The sequence below is a fragment of the Papio anubis genome, chromosome 8, assembly GCF_008728515.1.
Source record: "Papio anubis isolate 15944 chromosome 8, Panubis1.0, whole genome shotgun sequence".
Classification (NCBI taxonomy): Eukaryota; Metazoa; Chordata; class Mammalia; order Primates; family Cercopithecidae; genus Papio; species Papio anubis.
In genome coordinates this window covers 100299953-100327550 of record NC_044983.1, presented here as the reverse complement: position 1 = coordinate 100327550, position 27598 = coordinate 100299953, and the positions used below count along the sequence as shown (strand labels likewise).

Genomic DNA, 27598 nt, shown 5'->3' with positions numbered 1-27598 from the left:
TCCACATATTAATTATGGGGAAAATATTGCCTTAGAAGCTGCTCCTGGCATTTTATGACATCATAAACCTACACGGCCTATTCAGGGGCAAGTTTCCCAGGAAAAAAAAATGAAACAATTCAGGCAGCCACCCATTCAACATGTAATTTTTCTTATTCACCAAGGAAATTTTACGTATTTTACAAATTTTACATGATTTTACATATTGCTCATTGGTACTCTCAATGGCTGTGGGGCTTGATGGAACTCAAGAGTCTAGGACTGCTGGAGCAGATATAAGGAGGTGTCTTCTTTCTCTTGGAAGGTTCCTGGTCCCTGGTAATATGCTGTTCAACTTTTATTCCCTCAATTTTCTAATACATTTTCAGAATTTATATATAGAAGTCATGATTTCCTGTCATATCTTCCAGACTTGTTTTGTATTTTATTATGTGTACGTAATCTCTATGTACATGTGTGTATTTAATAAAATACTAAACTAAAATTTATTGAGACACTGCCATGTTCAAGAAACTTTCTAAACGCTGATAGTCCAGTGGTGAACCAAAAATCATAGTTTTAGTTCCCAAGAATTTACAGTCTAATGTGGGAGACAGATGACAAATAAAACTTATATATTATATTTAAAATTCTGATAAGGCACCTGAGAAAAGAGTGAACGCTAAAAATGCATTTAGCAGGGGAAGCAAATTTAGCCAGGGAAGTCGGAAAAGACTTCTCTGAAAAAGTGATATATTGATTCTGTCCTGAAATTTAAAGAATTATCAAGTGTTATAGAACTATTGAGGGGACTAGCTTCCAGGCAGTGGGAACAGCATACGAAAACACGTGTGAGAAATACACATAAGTCTAGTGTACCCTCAAAAGGGCCTTTTGGGTCATGGCGATAATTTTAGATCCAATCCTAAGTGTGCAGGGGGCTTATTGCGAGGTTTTCAACACGTGAGTAACATGGTAATATCTGTATTCCTAAACAGTCATACTAGCTGCAGTATGAAGAATGAGTTTGAGGGAAGTAAAAGTTGCTGTTGGGAGACCAGTTAGGAGACTATCATAGCAGTGCAGACAAAAGCCAGTTGTAGCAATAGACATTGAAAAAAAAATAACAGAAGAGATGTATGTGACATGGATTTTATTTATCAAATTCACCAGGACTATGTCATTCTTGAATGAGGGTATAATGCAGGAGCTGTTAAGGATGACTTTCTGGATTGTAGCATGAGCATCTGGGATGGAGAACATTGAATGAGGATTGCAACTGAAAATAATGAGTTTAGTTTTTATTAGAAGTGCTCAGTTTGAGATGCCTATGACACAATCAAGAAGAAATAAGGAATAACCAGTTAGGTACATAGTTCTAACTGGAGGTAATTGAGAGATGTGAGTTGTTATAGTTAGAAGTTATCAGCCAATATCTGAAGACATGAGAAAGAATCTGCTCATGTGGGTAGAGTGAAAAGAAATGAAGGTCCAGGCAAATCTCTATGAAATTTGGGTAAGAAGGATGAGACTCAGAGGGAAAGGAAAAAAAGAAATCAAGACCACGTGGCGACTCAGAAGCAAAGGGAAGAGCATTTTGACAGAAGGCGCATCTAATCATACCAAATGATGGCGAGAAGCAAAGGAGACGGTGTAGATGATATGGCCAGATTTCCCTTCTACTCTACCCTTCATTCCTCCATTTTCTGGGAGGCCAATAGCTCTCGGCTGACCCTTCTCTGGGAATTGCCTTCAGCTAAAGGGAACTACTTTGCCTAAGGTCATGCCTTCCTTGCATAATGGCCAGCATGTGATGACTGCTCAACAAGGGCAAAGAAAGTCCCAACCCTTGCCCCAATCCAAGACAACCCTGAAGGGTCTTCTCAGCTTCAGAGCTGCCTGTTAGGATGGGTTTCAGCCTTTGTTCTCCCTCGGCCTAGTGTTGCATCCTGCACTCCTGCACTGGTGCTGCTCCTGGGTGCTCTTTAACCTCCCATCCACGTAAATCTGTATTCAGAGTCTGTTTCCCAGGGAACTGAGCTTCCACAGTAGGATGAGTACTAAAGAACCATACATTGGACCTGTCAGCAAGGAGAACATTGATGATCTTAGTAAGTGCAATATTTTTCCGAAATACAGCAAAAATGATACCATAGTTATATTGTGTTCCATGGAATGAGCAAAGTACAGTATTCAGTTGATAATTACCTAGGTTCTTTCAAGTTTTATTATTATAAATCAAGATGTGATGCATTTCTTTGCACAGATTATTCAGTAGGATAATTTTTCAAATTTGAAAAATTTATCTTGCCCCAAGCTACACTGTAATTTTCTATACCATGTGTCTCAAATCAGCCACCTCATCGCAAAAACACAGGGGAAAATCACTATCTTAAAAAGATCTCTCACTGCTTCTATTATTCTTGTTCTTGACCCTGCAGGTTCTAGATTAAATCCACCAAACTGATCAAAATGGGAACAAAAGTATCTCCTTTGTCTTCTTTAGAAAACTAAAAAACAGCTTTATTTTCCCGGGATTATTTAACCTTTATACTACTGAAAGTTTATTTAAGGAAATATACTCTCAGTGCAACAACCACACCCAAAGTAGATGTGCTGAGGTAGGGTTTTCACTGTTGTTTTACTTTTCACTTTTGGACTCTGTATGTGTCTGTTATAGTTTTCTTCTGTGTCCATTTATTGAGTTTAGAGATCCTGTTTTATAATAATTTGGTGTACACTGATCTAATGTCTGTTGACCACCTGTATCGTTTATGACATTTGTCTGGATACTCTAAAGGACCCCCAAACACTAAACATTTAAGCACATGATATTTAAAATAAGGATATCTGAAATGCTGACTGATACACTTCAGGTCCTCTGATAACAATGCTCTTTTCTGGTTCATGACACTCTCTAATCTAGTGTCCCACCCCTTAGAGTAAGTTACCAATGCATTTTTCACTATAAACAAATTTGTTACTGCCAAATGTTGCTAATATATGAATAAAAGTAGCATATGTCGCATTGTGCAATTGTACAAATCTCAAGCTTGTCTCATGGTGACCCTGCAGCCTAAAATAGAAGAAGCCATCAAGGTAGCACCAGTGATTATGACTGCCAAGCACAAGACAAGCACAAGACAATAAATTCAGATTTGGCTGATGGGAAATGCTTAAAAGCCCCCAAAATTCAAATAGAAAAAAATAATAATGAAAAAAAGAGGGGGTTGTGATGGAAATTAGAGTAAACAATAAAATATGGAGACTGGAAAAACAAGTTAAAAAGGAGAAGATGTAACTTTTAATTCAGCTTCAAAGTCCAAGAGCTTGGAAGTTGTTGCTCCCAGTGTTGTAACAAGATAAAGCTGAACAACTGAAAATCAGTGACTTTTCTTGGACCCACCAGAGAAATGAGGACTCAAGGCAAACTGCCACTCCAAAATATGGAAAACAAGTGCATCCAGAGGGTTACAACTGCTTCCCTAAAGCAGAAGCTGTTGGGACCATAAACTGGTAGAAACACTTGAATGGAAATTTTAATGCATTTCTGAAGGCTAAATATGGACTAGCATGAAAGTGAGAAACTTATGAGAGCTGTTGTCTCAGGGGGTCCTACATACTGTTGTAGGCTTCACCTGCAGGAATCCCACCAAGTTCTCAATGTGAAGCTCCAAGAAAGAGACTTCATGGTGCTAGTAGGATGATGGGGAAAGTAATAATTGTAAAATACATCAAGAGCCTTCACAGTAACAAAGGCCTACTCTATAAGGCAAAAGATATTATCACAGACTTAACCACCTAAATGGAGAGTATTTATCCAACTCAAGCTGCCTTTCTGTCTCATACAAGGGAAGAAAAATAGTCAACAGGGGTCAAGGCTTTTAGGACATAGCTGCAAATACCACAGTCAGAAAAGAGTAGGAGTGGGGGTAAAAAGCTATACAATTGGGGAAACTATTGTAAGAGTCACAGTCCCCAGACACAGGCTCACTGAAATGCTGAGATTAATTGAATATTATAGAATGCGCTCTCTCCCCAGAATCTTACTATTGTACCAACATGTCCCCAGCATAATAACAGGGAATTCTAGCTAATAGAGCTGCAAGACCCAGACTCTCTAAGGAGGGGTACTTAGGGAAGCCCAAAGTCAAACAAAAACACTAGAGGAATTTGAAGTTTCTGGCAAACATTAAATACAACCCAAATCTTATGCATAAACTCCCATTTAACATAAATTCTCACACTAATGGCTTATTTATCTCTGGCATATATGGCTTTTAACATAACTGATTTTCAACAAAAATGGCAAGAAAACCCACACTTTGAAGAAACAAAGCAATTGCTATCATAACCAGATGCAGGCATGATACAGATGTTGGACTCATCAGAATGAAATTTAAAAATAACTACAATTAATATGCTAAGGACTTTAATGGGAAAAGCAGACAACATGCAAGAAAAGATGAAACGTAATCAGAAATGAAAATTCTAAGAAAAAATCAAAAAGAAACACTAGAAATTAAAAATGTAACAGATGAAGGATGCCTTCAATGCGTTCACTATAGGCACAAAAAGGTTGTGAAAAGAATTTAAAATTGAAGACAGATCAATCAAAATTTCCTAAAGTAAAATACAAATAAGAGGAAGGATAAGTAAAACAGAACATCCAAGAATAGTGACTCAATTTTAAAAGATGTAACATACACATAACTAGAATACAGAATAAGAAACACAGAAAGGAACAGAAGAAATATTTGAAGGAGCGATAGCTGAGCACATTCCAAAATTAATGACAGACACCAAACCACAGATCCAGGAATCTTAGAGCAGAATAAATATAACACACATTCTCTCTGTCTCTCTCTCTCTCTCTCTCTCTCTCTCTCTCTCTCTCTCTCTCACACACACACACACACACACACACACACACACACACACACCCCTAGGCATATCATATTCAAGCTACAGAAGACCAAAGACAAAAAGAAAATCTTATAGGAAGCTGAAGGGAAAAGAACACTTTATCTGTAGAGAAATGAGCATAAGAATTACAAAAAATTTCTTATCGGAAACCACGCAAATAAGAAAAGAGTGGAGTGAAATATTTAAAGTGTTGAAAGAAAAAAAATCATCAACCTAAAATTCCATATCAAGCAAAATTACCCACCAACTATTAAAATTATAATAGTAACATTCTACTGTATGATTATAGCATAAGGATAAGTGAAATAAGTGACAGCAAGACCAGTCAGGAAGAACTGAGAATACTCTAAGGTACCTATCTGTACCATGAAGCAACATAGTGTATTTGAAGGTATAATACATACCATAAACTAAGATAACCACCAAAAAGATTCTATAAAGATGTATAATTGATTTGCTAAGAGAAAAGATCAAATGTAATCATGTAAAATGCCCAATAAAGACCAGAGAAGGCAGAAAAAGAGGGGAAAAACATAGAAACAAAGAGTAAATGTAACAAATAGGAAAGAATAATAAACATGGTAGATATTAATTCAGCCATATCAGCAATCGCATTAAGTGTGAATTGTGCAAATATACCAATTAAAATAATTGGTAAACATGCCAATTGTCAGAGTGGATAGAAGTAACAAGACCCAACTACATGTTGTCAATGAGAAATACAATTTAAATATAAAGATTCAGATGAGTTAAAAGTAAAAGAATGAATAAAGATATACCATGAAATCACTAAACAATAACAGTAAAAGCTGGAGTAGCTATGTAAGTTTCAAGCAAAGCAAACTCAAAACAAGGAAAATTATCACCAATAAAGAGAAGCAATACTTAACAATAAAGGGACTAATTTCTCTAAAAACACAATACTCTGTGTATGTATTTAACAACAGAGCCTCAATATGTATGAAGCAAAAACTGATAGACCTTAGAGGAGAAATGAACAAATCTATTATTATAGTTGGATATTTCAACACCCCTCTATCAGTAAATGATAGATCAAGTAGAAAGAAATCAGTAAGGATTTAGATGACATGACTAGCACTACCAGTCAATTTGTTCTCATTGAAATGCATAGAATATTCCACCCAATAATAAGAGAATACATCTTCTTCCCTAGTTCACATGAAACTGTCACCAAAATAGACCAAGTTTAGGGCCATAAAACACACATTTACAAATTTAGAAGAATATATATTATACAATGAATGCTATTAGACCACAAGATAGAATTAAACTAGAAATCAATAGTCAAAAGTTAGCTGGAAAATATTCAAATATTTGAAAAATAAACACATTTCTAAATAAACCGTGGGCCAAAGTAGAACTCACAAGTGAAATGAAAGAATGTTTTGAATTAAATGAAAATTAAAATATAAGTTATCAAAATTTACAGGTCATGGTAAAAGCAGTACTTAGAGAAAAATTTATAGCATTAAATGCATATATCAGAAATAAAGAAAAAAAACTAAAATCAGTAACTTAAGTTTCTGTCTGGGAAAGAGAAGAAATTAAGCCTAAAGTAAGCAGAATAAAAGAAATAATAAAAGAAATTAGAGCAGAAATAAAAATTGAATTAAAAAAAATCAATGAAACCAAAACCTAGTTATTTGAAAAAAAATCAAGAAAACTGATAAACCTCTATCTAGACTAATCAAGAAAAAAGAAGAAGATATAAATTAACAATATTAAAAATAAAAGAGACATCATCACTACTGAACCATGAACAATGAAGAAATATTACAAACATCTATAAAAACAACTCTAGGTCCACAATTTTGATAAACTGGATGTATTGGACAAATTTCTTTAAAGACACAAACTACCAAATATACAGAAAATAAACAGACAACCTGAATAGCCCTATATCTATTAAAGAAATTGAATCAAAATTAATAACCTTAGAAGCACCAGGTTCGGATGGTTTCACTGATGAATTTTATCAAACATTTAAAAAAGAAATAATACAAATTCTTCACAATCTCTTCCAGAAAATAGAAGCAGAAGGAATACTTCCTAACTCATTCTGATAGATAATCATTATCTGAATATCAAAACCAGGTAAGCAAAAGATAAGTACAGATCAATATTTCTCATGAATATAGATGCAAAAATCTTCAAAAAATACTCACAAATTTAATTCAACAATTTATAAAGAGCAGCTTTATCCATCTAAATGAAGAGTCTTATAGAATTTATAAGGAGAAGTAGACAACACAAGCAAGTTGGATTTATTCCAGATGTGCAAGGCTGGTGTGACATTTGAAAATCAATCAATGTAATTTACCATATCTACAGGCTAAGAAAGACAAATTATATAATTATATCAATTTATTCAGAAAACACATTTTAAAATACCCAACACCCATTCGTGATAAATATTCTTATCAAACTAGAAGCAGAGGGGTACTTCCTCAGGAAAAAAAAAAAAAAAAAAAAAAAAAAAAAAAACCATAAACAAGAAACCCTGCAGCTATTATCATAGGTAATGGAGTGAATAAGATGATTTTTCCCTAAGATTAGAAACAAGGCAAGAATGTTCTCTCTCACCATTTCTATCAGCATTGTACTAGAATTTTTAAGTACTGTAATAAGACAAGAAATAGAAATAAAAGGCATAAAAATAGTAAAAGAAAAACTAAAATAGTTTTATTTTCAGATTACGATTGTCTGTGTAGAAAATCCCACCTAATCTACAAAAAAAAAAAAAGAAAAATCTCCTGGAACTCATAAGTGAATATTTCAAGATTGCAAGATATAAGGTCAATATGCAAAAATTATTTACTTTCCTATAAATCATCAGTGAACAATTGAAATGTAAATTCAAAAACAATTCCATTAACAATAGGACCAAAAAATTGAAATACTTAGGTATAAACGTAATAAAACATGTATGGAATATGTAGGAAGGAAACTACTAAATATTGATGAAATAAATCAATAAATTAATCAAGCAAATCAGACAGTCCATCTTCATAGACTAGAAGACTCAATATCGTTAAGATACCAATTCTTCTCAAATTGACTTACAGATTCATCACAATCCCAATACAAACCAAGAAAGCTATTTTGTAGATCTTGACAAGCTGATTCTAAAATTATTTGAAAACTCAAAAGGCCTAAAATTGCCAACACAATACTGAAGAAGAATAGAATTGGAGGACTGTACTACTAATTTCAAGGCTTATTATAAAACTAAAGTAGTCAAAACAACATGGTATTAGTAAAACAATAGACACAGAGATTAATCAGACTAGAGAGCACAGAGTCTGATATTTGGTAGATACCCAGTATTTTTAAGATAAATATATCAATGAATCCTCATTCTGTTTCCTAGCCAGGGGGCAAAAAATGTTATGTGAGATTGGATCAAGGGACACCTCTTGTGCAACTGTGGATGGACATACTAAACCATACCTAGTGAGTCAGGTTACCTCTGGCTGAGAAATACATCAAGGGCTGAGTCTCTAGGAGAGCCCTTGTTCCTGGTAGCCCCAAATGAAGCTAAGATACTACCAATTGTACATTCAGTGTGATAGAGGTGGAAAATCAGCTCTTGTTCTGCCAGGAACTATCCACAGGCACAGGTCCTACGTACAAAATAACCTGTCATTTCCCAATATCAATCCATCTATTCTTCTTGCTGCTAGTACTATGGAATATGAGAGTGGCTCATAGGGTGCTATTAACTACTCCAGTTCTTCTGCAGTTATGGCCCTAGGCCCACTGCCGCTCTTGTAGGACACTGGTACTTCTAAAAGATTCAGTAGATTGGTGCAAACAACAATCAGCCAGTGCTTCCAGTCAAGTGCATTGATTGATGAGTCTTAGCTCAAACTGTCCACTTATCATGAAAGGTCACCAACAGGTTTATCCAAAAGTGTCCAAGATCTGAACACTTGTTTCTATATTACCAACACAATCCATTGAACCACAATCGGTAGTTTAGTATTTTCTATTTGTCTGATGCTCAATTTGAAGGGGTATATACCATGTCTTAGTTTTCTGTAGCACACCTGAGATGAGATTAGAGCAACAATAAATAAATAAATTGACTCACATATACCCTTGACTCATCTAATCCAAATCAAATAGAAAGAATATGGGGAAAACGTAAAAGATTTTTCCCTCTCTTTCATATCCCAGTTTCCTTGCTTCTTCCCCAATGACAGCAGAAATATTTAACCTTTCAACAGAGACAACAGAAGATTATGAATCGATGAAGGCAACTAAAATAGAACGCAATCCAACAAAATTCAAATCCAGAATATTTTAGATAGCTAGATAGTAGCTGGAAATGTCATGTTAGCCCACTACATTGTCTGTCTAGCCTGACTCCAAGAGATTGAACATGTACAAACAACATGTTTGTACAATTTTGTCAAATACAGATACATTGGTTTCAGATTATCTTTATAATTTTTGAAGAATCTTTAAAAGTTCGACATACAATTTTAGGATGAAATTCTAGTGGGATATATTTTGAATAAGTTTTTCCTTGCCTATTGCTCTTCTCCTTGCCCATTCTGCTTTAGGGACACCATCTTTCTTGATGCTTTCAAAGAAATCAAGAACAATTCTGCCTTAAAATTTGACCATTCCCTCTGCCTAGAACACTGTTCCCCAGCTAATACATAACTCACACCTCACTTCCTTCACTTCTCTGTTCAAATGTCATTATAAAGCTCACCTTGACCAGCCTATTAAAATTGCAACCTGCCACTCCAGACAACACCCTAATCCTCCTTTCCATAACACGTCATATTCTAATGCATTTTATAATTTGCTTACTCATTATCTTTACTGCTTGAATCCCAATGCAAGAAAGTGAGATCCACAAGATGAACATCTTTCTTTTATTTACCATCTTATCTGAAGTGTCTGAAATAGTATTTATCACAGAGTAGGTGCTCAAAAATTATTTGTTGAATCAATTAACCATTCAACCCTGTTTTCTAAGAAAAACAAATCTGTGTAAATATTTTTATGAATATTAAGTAAACTAATTACAATCTTTATTTTTATTTTTGCACATGTATATATGTGTTTTACGTCTATCTACCAATCATCTATGTATGTATGTATCTATTATGAATGCATATATTAATGACCTATCTATCTATCTATCTATACACCTATCTATCTATCTACAATCTTTGACTGTCAGGTGCAAGCAGCTGAACCCACAGTTCCTCTATTCCCCACTTGATCTCCTCCCTCATCTTCTACTCCTGGGCAAGGCATGTTCACCTTCATGAAAAGCAGTGCTAGCTTCACTTGCAGGTCTCCCACATCATCAAAGTTGGAAGCATGTGGTTTGAGAGATAAACATGATTCTAGTCTGTTTTCATGGGTTCCAGTTCATCCTTCAGTTTCCAGTTTGCAACTGCTGTTTCTCACTTTATGCCTGTCTTCATAAACTCTTTAACCAGTTCCCACAGTTCCATAAGGTTGAATCCTTACAATCAATCACTTAATATCTATTACTCTTAATGGTTCTGCTTCTCAGAGAAAAAAAGAGAGATAGAGCTATCCCAACTAAAGCCTAATAAGTACATGTCTTGTTAAGCATTTCACATATATTGTATCACTTAACACCCACAGAAAATTTCTGTGGTATGCGTAGAAGATATTTGTCCAGTATTTGTTTCTTTGGCTGTGCTTATCTATGCATGAGGGTATCATATGAATTGTAAAAGACCAGACATTTACTCTTCCTTGACACACGTAGGCATGGGAGTGTAATCAAGGCTTGACTATTTGATGCTCCTGCCTGGAAATTCAGATTTGGACTGTGTGATCAAAGCAGACACAGCTTAGAGTTATATAAAGGGCCAAAGGGGCGCCCTAACTCAGACGTGTCCATATATGACTTGTGTTTCCTCCCTCAAGTGTAACTCCCCCATTTTCCAGGCCCAATTCACCAGACTTCTCACAAATCCTGTGAATTCTTCTTCCAATACATTCCTTTTTTTTTTTTTTTTTTTTCCTAATCTTGCAACAAAAAACCCTGACTACTAAACAGGTATAATTTTTATCTGTATTTTACAGATGAGGAAAATTAAGGCTCAGAGAAGAGACATGCAGTTCTGTCTAGATTCAAAGCTGATGATTTTAACCAATATTCTATGACATCTCCTTTATTTACTTATTTATTGTTTGATGCTTTCTGTCACTAGACTTATTTTTTACTGGCTCTATATTGAAAAGCAAAATGTCAATACAAAAAGCTACATGTAAATACAGTAACTGACAACCTTCCCCTGTAAATATTTGGAAACGAGTATTCCCTGACATTAAATATTCTCAATACTTCGGATCTGGTTTAAATTTGTTGATGACAATTATGTTATGTCATATTGAACGCATACATAAATTTGGATTTTACAACATAGAAAATAAAACAAATCAGCCAAATACATCTACGACAAATTAGTTCTCAGTTCTCAATATAACTTTTCAAAAACTATGACCAGCTTCTGCTGTATCACACAGGAGTGAGCACACTGCCAGAAAGACTCTGCTGTGCTCGTTCGCACACTCTCTCTCTCCCTCCCTCTCTCTATTTGTAGCCCTAGATAGAACTGAGTGACTTGGGGTCACAGGTGGTGTGTTTATCTCCAATCTCTGCATAAGGTCATGGCTTTGGAAAGGAACAAAGAGGGCCAGGTGAACATGTGGATGGTGCTGAAGTACACAATTTGTCCTCAGACCATAGCTTATCATGTAAGAACGATGAGCTCCTGGCAATGGATTCAGTGCCTCTTATGAAGAGCAGGAAGGATAATTCTGACACCAGGATAGCTGAGTTGACCAAGATGGCCTTGATCAGAAGGGGGAAAAGGAAAAAAATTCACTGATAACATGCCCAAATTGCTATCATGTAGGCCAAAATCTGTTAAAGGAAGTAAAATAGTGTTACAAAATCTGTTGAAGGAAGTACACATTCGTTTTCAAAACAATAATGCAGAAAAATAGCTGGAGATATTTAGATCTTATATATCTTATGCTAAATTTACAAAGAATGATTTAGACAATACAACGAGTCTAAATACACTCATGATATTGAAATCATACAAAGGATGTTCTCTGACCATACTGGAGTTAAGTTAGAAATCAACAATAGAAGGAAATTTGGGAATCCATAAATATTTGGAAATTAAGCAACATATTTTTAAATAACCCATAGGACAAAAAAATCATGTGGAAAATTAGAAAGTATTTTGATCTTTCTGAAAATAAATTTAAGATAATAAAATATTAATGAAATAACCATAAACAATAGCTAACATGTTTTCTGTGTTTACTGTATAGGTGGTGTTTTGCGCACACTTTCTCCTTTAATTCTTCCAGCAGCCCAATGAGGTAGGTACTATCATTAGCCCCATTCAAAAGATGTAGACAGTGAAATTTAGAAAGACCACATGCCTAGAAAGTGGTGGAGTAAGATTTCAACTCTGGTGTGTCTGACACTGAAATCCTGTGTTCAATCACTAAGCTATGCTGCCAACACAAGACGGATCTGACCTATGGTTATTGCTTAATTTTGCTGAAAACCTAGTAATTGAAAACATGCAGCATAAAAGGAGTGGCATTTTGTTTCAAGAGGGCCCCCTTGGGTTTGGAATTCCATGTTCCTGAGCACAGAGACTATACTGAAGAGCTTTTAGATGAGGATGAGGGGAAAGAGGCAGTTTATGGATGTGTGTTACCTACCACCCATGGAGAAGGAAAATGTGTGCTTTGCTAAGATTTATATGAAAATTCTCACAAAGGTAAGATATAGAAACACTTACTGAATAACTACTGCCCTTGAAATATAAATATGAATAAGATATTCTGTGTCTTTAAGATACTGACAATTTTCTAGAATTAAATGATAAAGACAGAATTACTAATGATTTAAATAGGGTTCCCCATGAAACAGATTTGGGGATATAGATTAGTGTGCAGGAAGTTTATTGTGACATGCTCCAGGAACACTACTTGTGAGAGAATACAGGTATTTTTCATTCATTCCTCATATCCAATTTTTACATCTCAGTAAAATTTTGCATCCAAAAATTTGACACAGAATCAACATGAAGAATCATTTATGCAATTGGTCATTTTTTCTGCATCATAAAAGTCAGAAAACCAATGAAAAGGAACTCAACTTGTGAGCACCAAGCAAGTGATATTTTATCTCATTCAAAGAATTTATTAAAACTACTACTACCAAAAAGTTACATGTAGCAACAAAAACACATTTTTTGAATGCCATGTTATAATAGGTTAAACTAGTATCCATCCAATATACTTTTCCATCTTTGGAGCTCTCCTTTGGAAAATGTGGTCTGAGAGATGAAGGATTTATGAAGCTCAGTTTCAACAGTACTGATAAAAGAAATTTGCTATGGCCAAGACAGACTATGGAAGGAAATAATCTGGTGACAGGCCTAGAAATTCATACTTCAACTGAATTTTCATACTATTTACACTACAAGTGGTGATTAAATACATGCAAAACTGAATGTAAAATTCTCAAATTTTGTGATTTTCAACACTCTCTGCTGATGAATGCCAAATCAATCATCTGTAGCCACAACTTCTTCTCTAAGTTCCAGATACGTATATCCAGCTGACTATTACATATTCCCACTTGAATGTTCCATACATCCTTGGAGCTCATTGAGTTTAAAGATACTGATCACATTATCTTCATGTCCAAACCTGACCTTCCTATAAGATTCCCTATTTCTATGAATGGTACTACCATATACCAAAGCCAAAAACTTCCTCTATTTTCCACATTCTCAAAAACACTTATAGATTTGACGTCCTTGTTATGATCTCTCATTGAATCCTATGCTCTTTATTCCGACTGCTAATACTTTTATTCAAGCCCTTATTTTCCACATCGATCTTGTCATTCATAACTGTAACAATCTCCTGACTGCTCTTCCTGCTTTATTTCTAGTCCTTCTCCATTTTTTTTTCATCACAGTGAGGTTTTACACTAAAAACTGATGCTACAACTTCTTCAATGGCTTCCATTGCTCAATGAACTCAAATTCACATTCTTGGGAAATTTCCCCAAAGCTAGTTATCCTCACCCCTTCCTTCTGCCTTTCCAGTCACATCTGCTACTCCTCCACCTTATGATGTACACTGCAGCTATTCTGATACCTAAATGTTCCTGGAAATAGCTTGTCTCAAATGTTTGTCCCTTTGAATGGAACATACTTCATCCTCTTCTTTTACCAGGATTATTTGGGTTTGTCCTTTAATCTTGACTTACAACTTGAATGGCAACTGGCAACAAAGACTAGACTAAGAAATGTCAGGTACAGACCTACAGCCTCATCAATACTACAGTAAAATTGCTATTTCCACTTTGGCTTCTTTTAAATCTGTTCAGTCCCCTCCACCTCTGAGATACAAAACATAATCTCAACAAAGAAGTTGAGTTTCTACAAAAGAGAGAAATAACTGTTCATCCCAAATAGTTTCTGTTTTCTGCTCTGCAAGAATGACAAACCAGGGAATTACTAAGGGCTTTTCTCTCTACTTGAAATACATGAGAGAAAATTACAGAGAACATTGTATCTCAAAAAATTATTGAGTGAAATTATCACGGTGACACCAACACAAAGTAGGAAAGTAGAGTGAACATGGGATTTGGTAAAAGAAACTGTAATGAACACATTTGAAGTGTCTACATAGCCCATAAGCCAACACCTTCTTCCTTTCTCTGTGAACTACTCCTAACCACATCACCTCAGGAGTAGGATTCCAGTGGTTGTTTTTGTGGGGCACGACCTCATCTCTTGGCCACACTGATTACTCCAGATGTGGGAATTTTACCTAGGTTGAACCAGTTGAGATTTTTTCTCTAAGAATTTGCAATTGAGACTAAGACTTAACCTGGAATACAAGAACTCAGGAGATGTGGGGAAGCTGTGCTTTCCACTGTAAACCTGAAAAGCAGAGACAGTTGGTACACAGAAAGAAATATAGAAAAAGCAGCAGACACACACACATGAGAGAGGGGAAGGAGAGTGGAGGGGAGCGGAGGAGAGCAGAGAGGAGGGGAGGGGAGGGGACTAGACAAGAGGAGAAAATACTGTGTTTACTATTGCCTTTCAGGTTTTATTCTTTCTTAAGACCTGTACAACTTACATGACCTTAGGTTCTATATATTTATAATAACACCTCTAACTTTTGTTTATTTCTGTTACTCGCAACCAAAAGAATTCTAACTAATACATAAAGAATTAGCCAAATTTCCAGAACTTTACTTTATGAGCCTTAACTGTATTCATTTCTCCAAGTGTACTTTTTGAGTGTCTTCCAAGTGTTGGACACTGTGCTGGTCACTGGGGATACAAAGGTAAGCTCATCATTGTCCTTGGACAAACCTCTAAATCTGAGCCTCAGTATCCTCTTTTATTTAATAAGGATAGTCGTCACAATGGTAATATCAGACTCAGGGCAAGGTTCAGATTGAGACCATATTCATGAAAGAACTTTGCAAGCCTTAAAGACCAAATAAATGTTGTTTTACATTCATTATGATACAGTTTTGGTTTTATGGCTTTTTATCATGTTTGTAATCTCTAGGATAAGAATGTTTCCAGTTTGACTTTTATTTTCAAAACCAGCCCTTACTAATAAGGCATGTGACTAGAAAATTTCCAGGTCAATTGGCTCAGTCATAAAGCTACTTCATTGTAGGTTTGAGAATCTCCTCATGGGTAAGGAACACAAAGATCATCAGGGTAAGGCACTGAAGAAAGTTACAAACTCAGCTTCACTCAGTTTTACATAAACCTTGCAAGAGGTCCCTCTGCTTTCCATATTTCTGTCTAGTTACCTTCCACCCCTTTAAGGCCAGACAAATGAGATGTCTAGATGTTCTTCTTTACCTCACTGACTGACTTCCAGCCCAATTTACAGATTTATGCATGGTGTGTGGGTGGGGGGATGTGTGTGTGTGTGTGTGTGTGTGTGTGTGTGTGTGTGTGTGGCTGGCCAAGTTCTCCTCATCAATAATGAAGCAGGTAACCCCTTCTTGTTTTCCAGATCCTGTTCCTTGTTCAAATCCAAAGCCACATCAGCAGTGAGAAACAAGATTATCTGACAGCGGTTGTCCTCACCAGCTGTAGAAATCTGACCACTCAGACACCAAAATTTTCCCAAATATTTATTTTCCTCTTCTTTAAGTGTATTGTTTCAGGATACATGGAACTTAGGGTAATCTCTTTCATGAATTTTCTAGCACTGTCATTTCATCTGCATACCACTTTCTTATTTAATTGGTGAAAAAGAAAGCACAGGATTTTACTTATGGCAGGTGATAGCTTGTATTTAGCAAAAGCAGAGTCAAGATTCTAGTCCAGCTCTATAACTGTTTCATAATTGGTTAATGAAGAGTTCAAAGGGCTCACTGAATCAAGGTTTATTAAAGAAGTTACTAGAGATTCCTGACTCTAAAGGCAATGGACATATCTGAATCTCTGTAAAATGTAACTAAACAGTACTTGCATAGTATTATTACCAATATACACTCCATTCTGCATGTCAGTTCTTCAAATATCACTGTGTAAATTAATGGTAATCAAAAGCAAATCAAATAGACATTTCTTATATGAGGCAGCTCAACAATATACTTACTAATGATGACCTCGTTCTTTTCTAAGAAGGTTGTAGATCTTCACTTTTCTTTCAAGTCTTATGACTTTTATCTATGGAATACTTTTTAGTCATAGCATTCATGAAAAATATATAGAAGACTCCAACCGATTTCAGATTACTAATCAACACACATAATTCATCACTAAGTACTAACCTAGCCTATCTTTTTAATGTACAACTTAGTTAAAACAAAAGGAACCATAGTGCATATTAATTTTAAAGCGTTACTGCATTTCCAGAGGAGAATGGTTGTACACAGTTTATTAACAGTAGGTTGCAGATTTCTAAATGGTGTGTTACTGATTCTAAAACAATTTGACTGTAACCATCCTCTTGCAATGCTTAAAGCAATATACATTAACAGAAGATGAATTCTGCTTTTTCTAGTACAGTTAAACAGTATAAATGTAAACACTGAGAATTCCCGTCTGATACAAAGCAAATATCACACTGGTTCTCCATATGGAACTCTGATGTGCAGGGAAAATGTTAAGTGCTGCAATGTAACCCTCAAGCTTGCTTTCTGGAGAATATATCAGAGGTCAGGGTAAGCACAGTGTCTAGTGAAAACTTCTCTCATCCCGTTTACTCTGAAAGCATACAATCCCACTGGTTTATATGGCATTGGAGAGATCTTTTAAGGCAAGAAACGGGTACACCGCTTTCGAATAAAAGTGATTCTGCAACATTTGATCCTTGTTCTCTGGTTATCACACCTGGATACCAAAAATGCAACTCAGAATCTCAGTTCTAGGCCCAGAGAGAACATTCAGCAGAGTCACTTTTTCCCCACATACGGTTTTCTATTGGGTCCTAATCTCCAGGAACCTCCTCTGCCATTGGTACTGTTAGAGTCCTGGGTACCCTGAAATGCCTCCAGCACTGCCCATGAGAGCAGAAGAAGCTGAGCTGGAGTGATGCTTGGCTCCTCACTGCTCTTCAAGTAAGAAATCTCTACTTTTATAAGTTTTCTGTATTGGTAGGTGTTTTGGCTTTGTTTTGTTTTGTTTTTGTTGCAAGAATGATTCCTCTGTCAAGCAAGTTTGAAACCTGCTGCTCTAAATAAAATAGCTGATAGGCCCAGTCTATCAGACCCAATATATGGCTCAGTTAAATAGAGCTTCTAAGGATGTGACCAGGAAAGACAGCACCATTAACTTTTGCTCACTCCCTACTGCATCATTTACTCATCAATACATCTCTGAAACTTGAGTTCTCCACATGCTTGTAGCACTTTCTTTTTGTGACTTTAGTCTATTTAAGTATATGTTTTGAAAATGTTGCAGAGAGTAGAACCATCTTTCCACATATAAAAAAATATGGTGAAGAACATTTTAACATGTTTTGTGTTTTATACCCCTACCAACTTTCAAAAAGATTCCGGAGCAGCTAATAATCACAAAATGGGAAAATCGCTTCAAAATTTCAAGCCTTTCTCCAAAACACCGTATCAGGAGAGAAAAGATGTATTTGAGAAATATGAGGCACCCAGGAGGAATTGTTTGATTGTGAGATGAGTGACACAAAAGCCTGACAGAAATGAGTGATTTGGTCAGCTCACAAGAAGGAAAAATTAGAAATCAAGTTACATGCTTTGGGACAGCACCTAGACTATGCCAAAGGGGAGGCTTCTCTGCAGAGAAACAGACTGTTCCTCCAATCACTCTAGTTGTGAGAGTCTAAGAAACTAAAAAAAAAAAAAAAAATGTAATCATATGAGGTTTCTATTTTATGGAAATTACTCCTTGTAGTAAGAAATGTGTTCTGATACTTTCTTTGTTCGTAGCTCCAACGAGTTCCTTCTTTTCCCAAGTTTCCCAGGTATGAGGGGCTATCCCATTCTGATCTGAGCCCAGTTAAAGGTAGTGACCACTTAGAGTAGGTCGTTCATATAAGAACTGGGCACAATCCCAGGACGTAGGCAAGAACCACTCCTGAAAGACAGTTAAGGAGGCTGACAAGATGCTGTTAATGAGTTGTGTTCACAGTTCTGCTCTGAGGAGGACATTACTCTGCCTCTGGCAGTGACCATCCTTGCTAACACAGACCCATGGGTACCAGATCAGCTTGCAACCCTGTCCAATCTCTGCCAGTTGGTGAGTTCTAGCCAAGTCTTCAACTCACCCTGTATGGTGACCATTCTCACTGCACTTTTCTGAGGTGGCCAGAACTGGCATTAGAATCTTTTGCAGGCACACTTGTTTTCTCTTTCATCAATACACTACTTAAATGCCCATGAAATTTTGGAATTCCCTCTGTACCCTTCTGGGAAACTCATAGCTGTCTCTTGTTTCTTCTTCTGAAACTCATAACTCTGCCAGTTTTACTAGATGGTATTTGCAAGTATACTATGGTTGCCTTCTTTCTGGATCTCATAAAGCATGTGAAATACAGTTTCTCTGTCCTCTCAGATCCACAGACTCAGAGCTGGGGTGTCTATCATGCTTTCCACATGGCACATGGGAAAAGTCTACAGCAAGGATCAGAGGGCAGGATATAAAGTCTCCCATACTAACTCTGTTGCTTCCATAGTAGTTTTTATCACTCTCCCCTACCCCAAAATTCAGAGGGTTGTAATGAGTTTGGAGGGGAACAGAGTGGACAGAGGATATATCTGACTTGGATTATTCTTACTGCTTTCTAAAACATTTTATCTTACCCTTGAATCTGTTACCTTTTGTATTAGTCAAGGTTCTTCAGAGAAATAGAAACAATAGAATGTGTATAGATAGAAAGGGAAGGAGATTTATTTTAAGAAATTGGCTCACATAATTATGGACGCTTGGCAAGTTCAAATCTGAGAGGGTAGGCCAGCAGGCTGGAGACTCAGGAAAGTGATGCATTCTGAGTACAAAGGTATTCTCTTGTGGAACCAGGAAGAGTTGATGTTGCAGACTGTATTAGTCCAATTTCAAGCTGCTGAAAAAGACATGCCTGAGACTGGGTAATTTATAAAGAAAAAGAGGTATAATGGACTCCCAGTTTCACATGGCTGGGCAGGCCTCACAATCATGGCGGAAGGCAAAAGGCATGTCTTACATGGTGGCAGTCAAGAGAGAATGAGAGCCAAGCAAAAGGGGAAACCCCTTATAAAACCATCAGATGTAATAACAGTTATTTACTACCCTGAGAACAGTATGGGGAAACCACCCCCATGATTCAATTATCTCCCACCAGGTCCCTTTCACAACATGTGGAAATTATGGGAGCTACAATTCAAGATGAGATTTGGGTGGGGATACAGCCAAACCCCATCACAGATGAAATCCCAAGGCGGTCTGCTGGAGAATTCCCTCGTGCTCTGTAGAGAGAAGCTTTTTGTTCTATTCTCTCCCCTCCCCCAAAATTCAGAGGGTTGTAATAAGTTTGGAGGGGAACAGAGTGGACAGAGAATATATCTGACTTGGATTGTTCTTACTGCGTTCTAAAACATTTTATCTTAACCAACTTATCGGATGAGGCCCACTCACATTATGAAGGGCAATCTACTTTACTCAATCCACTGGTTCAGATGTTAATCTTGTTCTAAAATACCCTCAGAAAAACACCCAAAACAATGTTTGACCAAATAGCTGGGCACCATGGATCAGACAAGTTGACACATAAAATTAATCATCACACCTTTGAACTTAACAGCAAAAAATGCTGTTCTTTTTCTCAAGTTTCAGTGCTAATGTTGTCCACTGGGCTAATGATAAATCTATGCCTAAGAGAAGAAAAAAATAATGGCCATGGTTGAGGAGGGAGGGGAGAAGAAAGGAAAGTCTGATTAATATTCATTAAACAAATACTTACTGATAACCTACCATATAGCAAGCAATATTCTAGGCACTATGATTATAATGATTATTCTGCCACATTCATAAGCAGCATTGTTTTCTCTTATTAAATTGTTTGATCGCAAATCTGGAAGCATGCCAAAGACATATTATTATTTTTTAATCCAAAATTTTCTATTTCACATCATAGATTTATGGTATAAATGATTTCAAGTTCTAGATGTTGAAAGAACTTTACACCTCCCAAAATCTATTTAATTTCATTCCATAACAGGACCTCTAGCTATAGAGTGTTATTATCAAGCTAAAATTCTGCCATAAAATTTTATAAAAAAAGAATTGAAAACCATTTACTATCTGAAACTGTAGTCACTTACTGGGAAAAACAAATTCTGGATGAAAATCTGGGTCCCTCATTTGTTTTGCAGTAGCAAACACTGGCAACACTTGATAATATCTTCCCTAAGAACACCACACCTGGTCTTTAGGCTCAAATTCTTGCATAGAAAAATTGTCCCAAAATACGTGAAGAGTCATAATACAGACCTCTCTTGTTCTTTTTGTACGTAATTTCAAAATTCAATGTCTGACTGTGACTTTATTTGAGAGAAAATGGATTCCACCTAGGACAAGTTTTTCCTGTGAGTCTCTCACTGACACCTCTCACTTTGGAAAGGTTCTAGCCCTTTCTCCTATCAATAAGGAGACATTGTCTTTTCAGGGTTGTTAGAACAAAGAAATCATTTTCCCTTTCCTGAGAAGCCACTCCGACAGGATTAAGTAGCACAATCCAGTGGCCATAACAGAGACAGATGTGTAGATCATAGACAATGGATGAACTGGCTTCTGGCTTGGCGAGCCCATGTCTATCACCAGTGATAGAAAATGTTTGACTCTTCTTAGAGGAAAACAAAAGAAACCTGACCACACTTAAATCAAGAAAGCCTTAGACCACTTTCTACTATACAGGCATGCTAAGGCAACGTTTCAGGAGAAGTACTCAAAATATTTCAATGGCAAGGCTAATCTGTAAAAAGAACTCTAATAACTTGTAGTACTGGTTAGTATACAATGGTATTTTTAAAATATTCCATTCATGACCTATAAAGCCTCCTTACTTACAATTTCTCTAAATGCAAACCTTCTACTATATAGATTGTGTCTTGCAGAACTAGGAAAAATTTTAACATTCATTTTTGACCTATATTGCTAAGTATACATGGTAGGTGCTCAGGAGTTATTCATTAAGTTACTCTAAAATCCCTGAAGTTTTCTATCGTGTTGTTGATTTTCCTCCATTGGAATTTCAACCTTCCAAAAAAATTATTTCTATGAGTTTAGGATCAAGGACTTATGTAAGTTATTGGAGTTCCATGCAGTCAGAGGCTGAGCTGCAATGGCTAAAGTCACTCTCTCTCTAAAATAATTAACTGATAACTTGTTAGACAAGTTGCTTTCATGTGCTTTGGCATCTGTATAAGAAGAGAAACAACAGTTAAACATCAGATGCCTGGAACTGAAATCATGGGAGATATTAAGATTTTCTTAGGGTAAGCTTCTTGCAAAGTAGCTTCCTTGAAATAAATCTGAATATAAAAACATTATAACAGTAGTTCTCAGTTGCATTGGACGATTTTAACTTTAGTAGTCCTGTGGCTCATTTACTCTAGATAATTTAATAGAAGACCTTGACTTATTTTTACAAAAAGCAAATGAACACTTCCATTGGTAATGCTTCTCTTTTCAGGAGTATCTTTACATTAATAGAATATACTGGCCACTTGTTAAGAAAATTAACTATAAAAGCCTAATGCAAAGTGAGTTGGTAGAACTTCTAGTAGCACTGTGTAATGTTGAGACCAATTTAAATATTAAATGTTTGAAATGGGTTGGATTGATATCCTTAATATCTGACTTGATAGCTGGAGTACTTCATATTGAACAAATGTTTATAGAGCAGCTATTATATGTAGGCATAGTGATAGATGCTACTTTAGTTACAATGATCAATAAAGCAAAGTCTCTGTTCACAGTAATTCGAATTTCTAGAATTGCAGGGAAATGAAAATAAGCAACCATAAGAATGACCATAACATGAGATTGTATTTGATACACCAAAAGAGAAATATAAGTGAAATGCTACTACAATTAAAGAGATGAGTTATAAAGGAGAGATTAAATTATAAAATGTTTTATAGATTAAATGACATTCAAACTATGCCCTAAAAGATAGTGTCTAGCATATAGGAGTTTAATAATTATAAATTAGTAAATGAGTGAATGAATGAGATTCTGGTAGGAAGAGAGATAAGGATAGAAACTTCTAGCAAAGGGAATAGCATTAACAAGGGCTCAGAGGCAGGGAACAACAAAGTGGGACTGTAACAGAAGGAATAGTTAAGGTTTATATTTGTAGTATAAGAAGTAGAGTATATAAACCTAAAATATATGTTTGTTGGGGCAATATAATCTAGGACTTTTAATAGTTATCTGAGGAATTTTTACTTATTTTGAGAGGCAAGTATCATAAGAATATAAAAATGAAAAAGTTGAAAAATGGAAAATACTGCAAAATCTTTAAATTAGTTTCAAATTTGTCATGTTTAGCATTATGATCACAATGTATATCTGCAAATACTATGGAGTAAAATTCTCTAAATATTCTAAAACTCAAGTGTTGTAATCTATCCATGCTGCCCAGCCAGTGATTTTCACTGTGCTTCTGAAATGTTTGTTCACTTGTTAAAATTCGTGTCACAAATCTTCAGTGCAGCAGCTAATATTTTACAATTGATCAAATAGTCTTGGATATATATTCCAAATATGTGACTTAATGAAAACAACATAAAGATTTATGCTCCATTTAATGTACTTAGCTAAACTCATGGGATTTCAAAAGAAGATAAAAAACAAAAGGCAACACGGGTTAATGCTTAGTTATCTTTGGTTAACTTATATAGCTTAGCAATCAAAGAACATGAAAGAGGAACCTTTGATAAAACTAAGTTGCTTTTTAAAATCCATAAAAGGCAGCTGCTTTTCTAGGAAGGGCCATATTAACATTGGAATGTACAACTTTTAAACAAAAGCTCTCACTAAGCTTCATTTGTAATTGACAGCCAAGAAACAATTTTTTAAGCCATTACCACTCAGTGGTGCTAGCAAAATAAACCTAGAATAGGAAGATTGTTTTTCTTTATCCCATAAATGAAACTTCAGGACCTTCTTCCTTGTTTGTTTAGAGGACTTTGGTGTTGAGTAAGAGCAGGTGGAGGTTCCTGGGTCTTGACGATAGATGCAGACTTGACAGAACAGAAGACAAGACTGAAAAGCTGATGGACATCTGGGAGGGTACATTTTGTGTTGGGGTTTCTTCTGAAGGTAATTTAAAGACAACATTAAGATTCCTATAATTTTCTCAAGTACATATCAGCATATAGATCAGTCAAAAAATTTCCTTCAGTAGTATGATCATGCAATACTACACTATCAGCAGCTCTAGAGCTCTATGACTCCCTCTGGGAAGCCACCATGAAAGGGAACAGAACCTCGGACCTCAGGAGGATGAGGTGGCAGAATGTGAGCTGTGATGAAGTGTGGCTGATGAAGATTCAGGACAAAACATAAAGGGTGGTTCGATGTTGGAAGCGCATTGCCAAAGATTCATGGCATTCAAGGGGCTAGGATGGAAACAAGGGTGGTTAATGATAAAAAATTGGTCATGACCCTCATAGAACTGGGGTCACTTATTCATCAGGTACAGGCTCACCTATACCTCAGACTGTAAGGCTAATCTTATACTTATCCAGGAGAAATAAAGTAGGGGGCCATGACTCAACCTTAAGCTAGATTTGCTCATTACTTCTTGTGTGGCAGTTAGCAGACACACCCTGACAAATTCCCTAACCATCTATGTCTATTGTACTTCCTAGTACCCTTAAAACTGACTTTCTCTAGAAGGTTCACCCAAGGTACAAAGTCCTTCCCCTGGAATACAGATCTCAATACATGATCCAGATTAGAGGTTCATGATGTAGAAAATGCCTACTTATCCAAGGAAATTTTGACAATTGGCTTTTAGGAGCCTCTCCTAATGCAGAATTCCACCTGTCTGACTCTCAGCCCTTGGCCAGGTACTCGGACACTACTTGCTTTAGTTACAACTGGTTGCCAAGGAGCCCCTGCATCTCCTAATGATGTTCCTAAGCTCCTCACCTAACCTCGGTGACTTTGTCCCTTCTATGAGCACTTATCTTCATTATTTGGGTTAGTCTAATGCTCACTGACCTCTATTCTGTCCAGATGAATGATATGCCCTCTTGTGACAATCTGGATAATTAAGTCAGAAACTGCTGGCATGATTTCATGTAAATACCAGAGATAAAGTGTAATCTAGGAAATTCTGTGTTGATGGGACTAATCAGCCCTTGATGGGTGTGAATTTTCTAGTCACACAATCAATCAATAAACTAATATTTGCAAAATACAAGTTTACCTTCCCAGAGCTTCAGCCCATCTTCTCTCTGATACAGAAAACTTAATCTAGTCCCTTCCAAACACGTTTATAAAACTCAGTGTCTTTTGCTCATTCTGGTTTTAAAATTCATCAATATTCAGGGTTCCATAACCGCTTCCCTGTCACTTGGAAGGAAGGCTATGCTCCGACGACCTACGTAAACACAGATTATGGGTAACTTCTCCAGCCTCGATCTACCTCAGCCCTGTGCTGGTCTCCTGCTCCGGTCTGATCCTTAGGTGTGTCTCCTTCCACACGAGCAATTGATTGGCATATTGCCACATTCTAAAGCAGTCGCCAACTGGGCTTCTTTTGCTCTGTGCTGCTCTTGCTCAGCAGAGACCCTCTGCCCATCCATAGGTGCACCCCCACAGGTGCACGCGAACTGGCTCAAAAGTGCTTTCTCACTACCTCTGTCTCAGCTAGTTTCTCATGAGTGCAGGGAAGGCTGACTGCTTTCTCCCACATCCTTCCGGGGCCCCAGGAGGCCTGAAGTTGTCAGCAGGTACTCACTTTGCCCTAGCAGACCCCATAGCCATCTCTGTTCTGTTGTTCCTACATCATATCTCAATACATTTCTGTAGGAGCAAGGAGACCTTTCTCCCTCTTCTTATTGATTTCTTCAAATACATCTGGGATTGTAGAAATAAGATGATGTAAGTCATTGCTTCCTTTCCATCACTCCTGTTACTCCCTAGGTGGTGGAGTCTTTGGCTGGTCTACGTGAGGGACAGAAAGCCCATTGTGATTGCATGTTTTCAAATCTTTCTTATCTCACATCTGAATCAAATAAAAGCAGTAGCACTTTTATTCTCTGGTTCTCCTAGTGACAAACAGTAGTACAATTGTCTGTCCTCTGTTTTGGCCACCTGAAGTAGGGGTGCCACCTAGTAAAGACAGATTAAAAATCACATATTTTGTTGTGAAATCTATGGAAATTTTAAAAAAGCACTTTCTACATATCAAGCACAGTTCTAGATTAGGATCATTCTGTAGAAGTGATAGGGAAGACTACCTCGGGGAGGTGGGATATTTAATCTGAGTCTTGAAGAAAAGGCTTCCAATGCTAATAGTGAGGGGATGAGAACTCCATGCAAAAGAAAAAACAATAGAATTTCTGAAATGTAAGTTCTGTTCTACCTTGCTCTTGTGTATGTGTGTATAGGTGTGTGTTTCACCATTAGAATTTTTTTCCAGTTTGATGTACTTTCAATGACGTTCGTAGGCATTAAGTTAAAATTTTAAGAAAATAACTTAGAGCCACTGAACGTACTTCTCAGATCTTCTTCTCTGATTTGCAGCAGCATGAGCAAATGCTACCTATTTTCATCCCCCTGAAAAGTGTTCTTATCTTAAGTACAAAAGACTGCATGCAATCACTCACTCTAGGCTCTCCCCCTGCTTCTTTGATCTCCTCTTTATGAGTCTGCTCTGTTGGCTTCTTTTCTTGCTTCTATTTCTAACTGTGTATCTCTCCTAAGGTTCATCCCTTAGTCATTTGCTTTTCTCCCCCAAGAGATTACCCAGAGTTTCTAGGCTTTATCTACCCATGTGAATGATTCACAGATTGTTTTTTCCAGTCCTTTCCTCTCCCTGGTCTCCAGTTTCTTCATGTATTACCATTCAACACCCTTATTTAACAATTGTTCATTGAGCAACTACCACCTGCCACCTCAATACTAGATTCCTGAGATTCAAAGATGAAAAACACAGTTCCTGCTCTCATACTAACCATAGAGGAAAGAGATTACATCATCCCAAATGAGATATGTCCTACCCTAAACTCTTCTTTCTTTGACATTCTTGTTTCAATTATAGCAACATCATTCTCTGAATCTAAACACCATGGTATCATTACTGACTCCTCTCTTTCATTTTCTCCCCCTTTATTATAAAGTCATCTATATCTCCTTATCTCATCATACCCTTAAAACTTCCATAGCTACCACCCTATGGCAAGTCCAGTTTACCTGATGCCTGAGATAACCAAATAGTCATCCAATGGGGCTTCTCAGCTGAGTTCCTGTATCTAAATGCACATGTATGTCCATCATGATATTGTCAGATTCACCTTGCTAAACCAACATGATAGACATTTAGTTTGTGCTTTGATTTCCCTGCTGCCTACCAATCCACTGAACAGCAAACATCTGTTATATTCATAGCTGCCCTTAATACGTTGAATGGACTTCCTATTTTTGGAAAAACTCTGCATCGTGTGTTCTGCCTCCCTGACATAGGAGTCAAACCTAAAAGTTCCAGCCTCTTTGCAGGTAGGAAGCAGCTGGATAAGCTGCTGCTAAGTGTAATCTGATACACTTACATAACAGTTTGATTTGGGAGTGAACATGCTCTGTGTAAAGCTTCCATTTCTTTCTCATGATTGAGACATTCAGTTTTTGGTGATAGCAACAGTAATGCTGGTTTCCCAGAGTTGTAAAGTGAAGTTTCTGGTGCAGAAATGGAACAGAGGGTGGGCAAAAGCAGTGGCTTTTAGGTTCAGTAAGGTCACAGAAGAGGCAGAAGTTTCTTCATAAGACTAGCTCTGCAATGTGGTTCTGTTCTTGGAAGCTTAACTTCCTGTCTGATTCCTAACATTCACAATAATCCTGTGAGCAACCCAATGGACGGGCATATTAGCCAGAGTCAGTCCCTGTTGTTGGAAATG

At 36.7% G+C, this 27598-nt stretch overlaps 1 long non-coding RNA gene across 1 annotated transcript; it reads left to right on the top strand.

Moving 5' to 3' along the window:
* Positions 1-236: 236 nt before the first annotated feature.
* LOC108587327 lies at positions 237-16114 on the top strand. The gene is made up of 3 exons (XR_002523923.2): positions 237-318; positions 12274-12324; positions 16024-16114. It is a non-coding gene; the product is annotated as an uncharacterized LOC108587327 (long non-coding RNA).
* The last annotated feature ends 11484 nt before the right edge of the window (positions 16115-27598 follow it).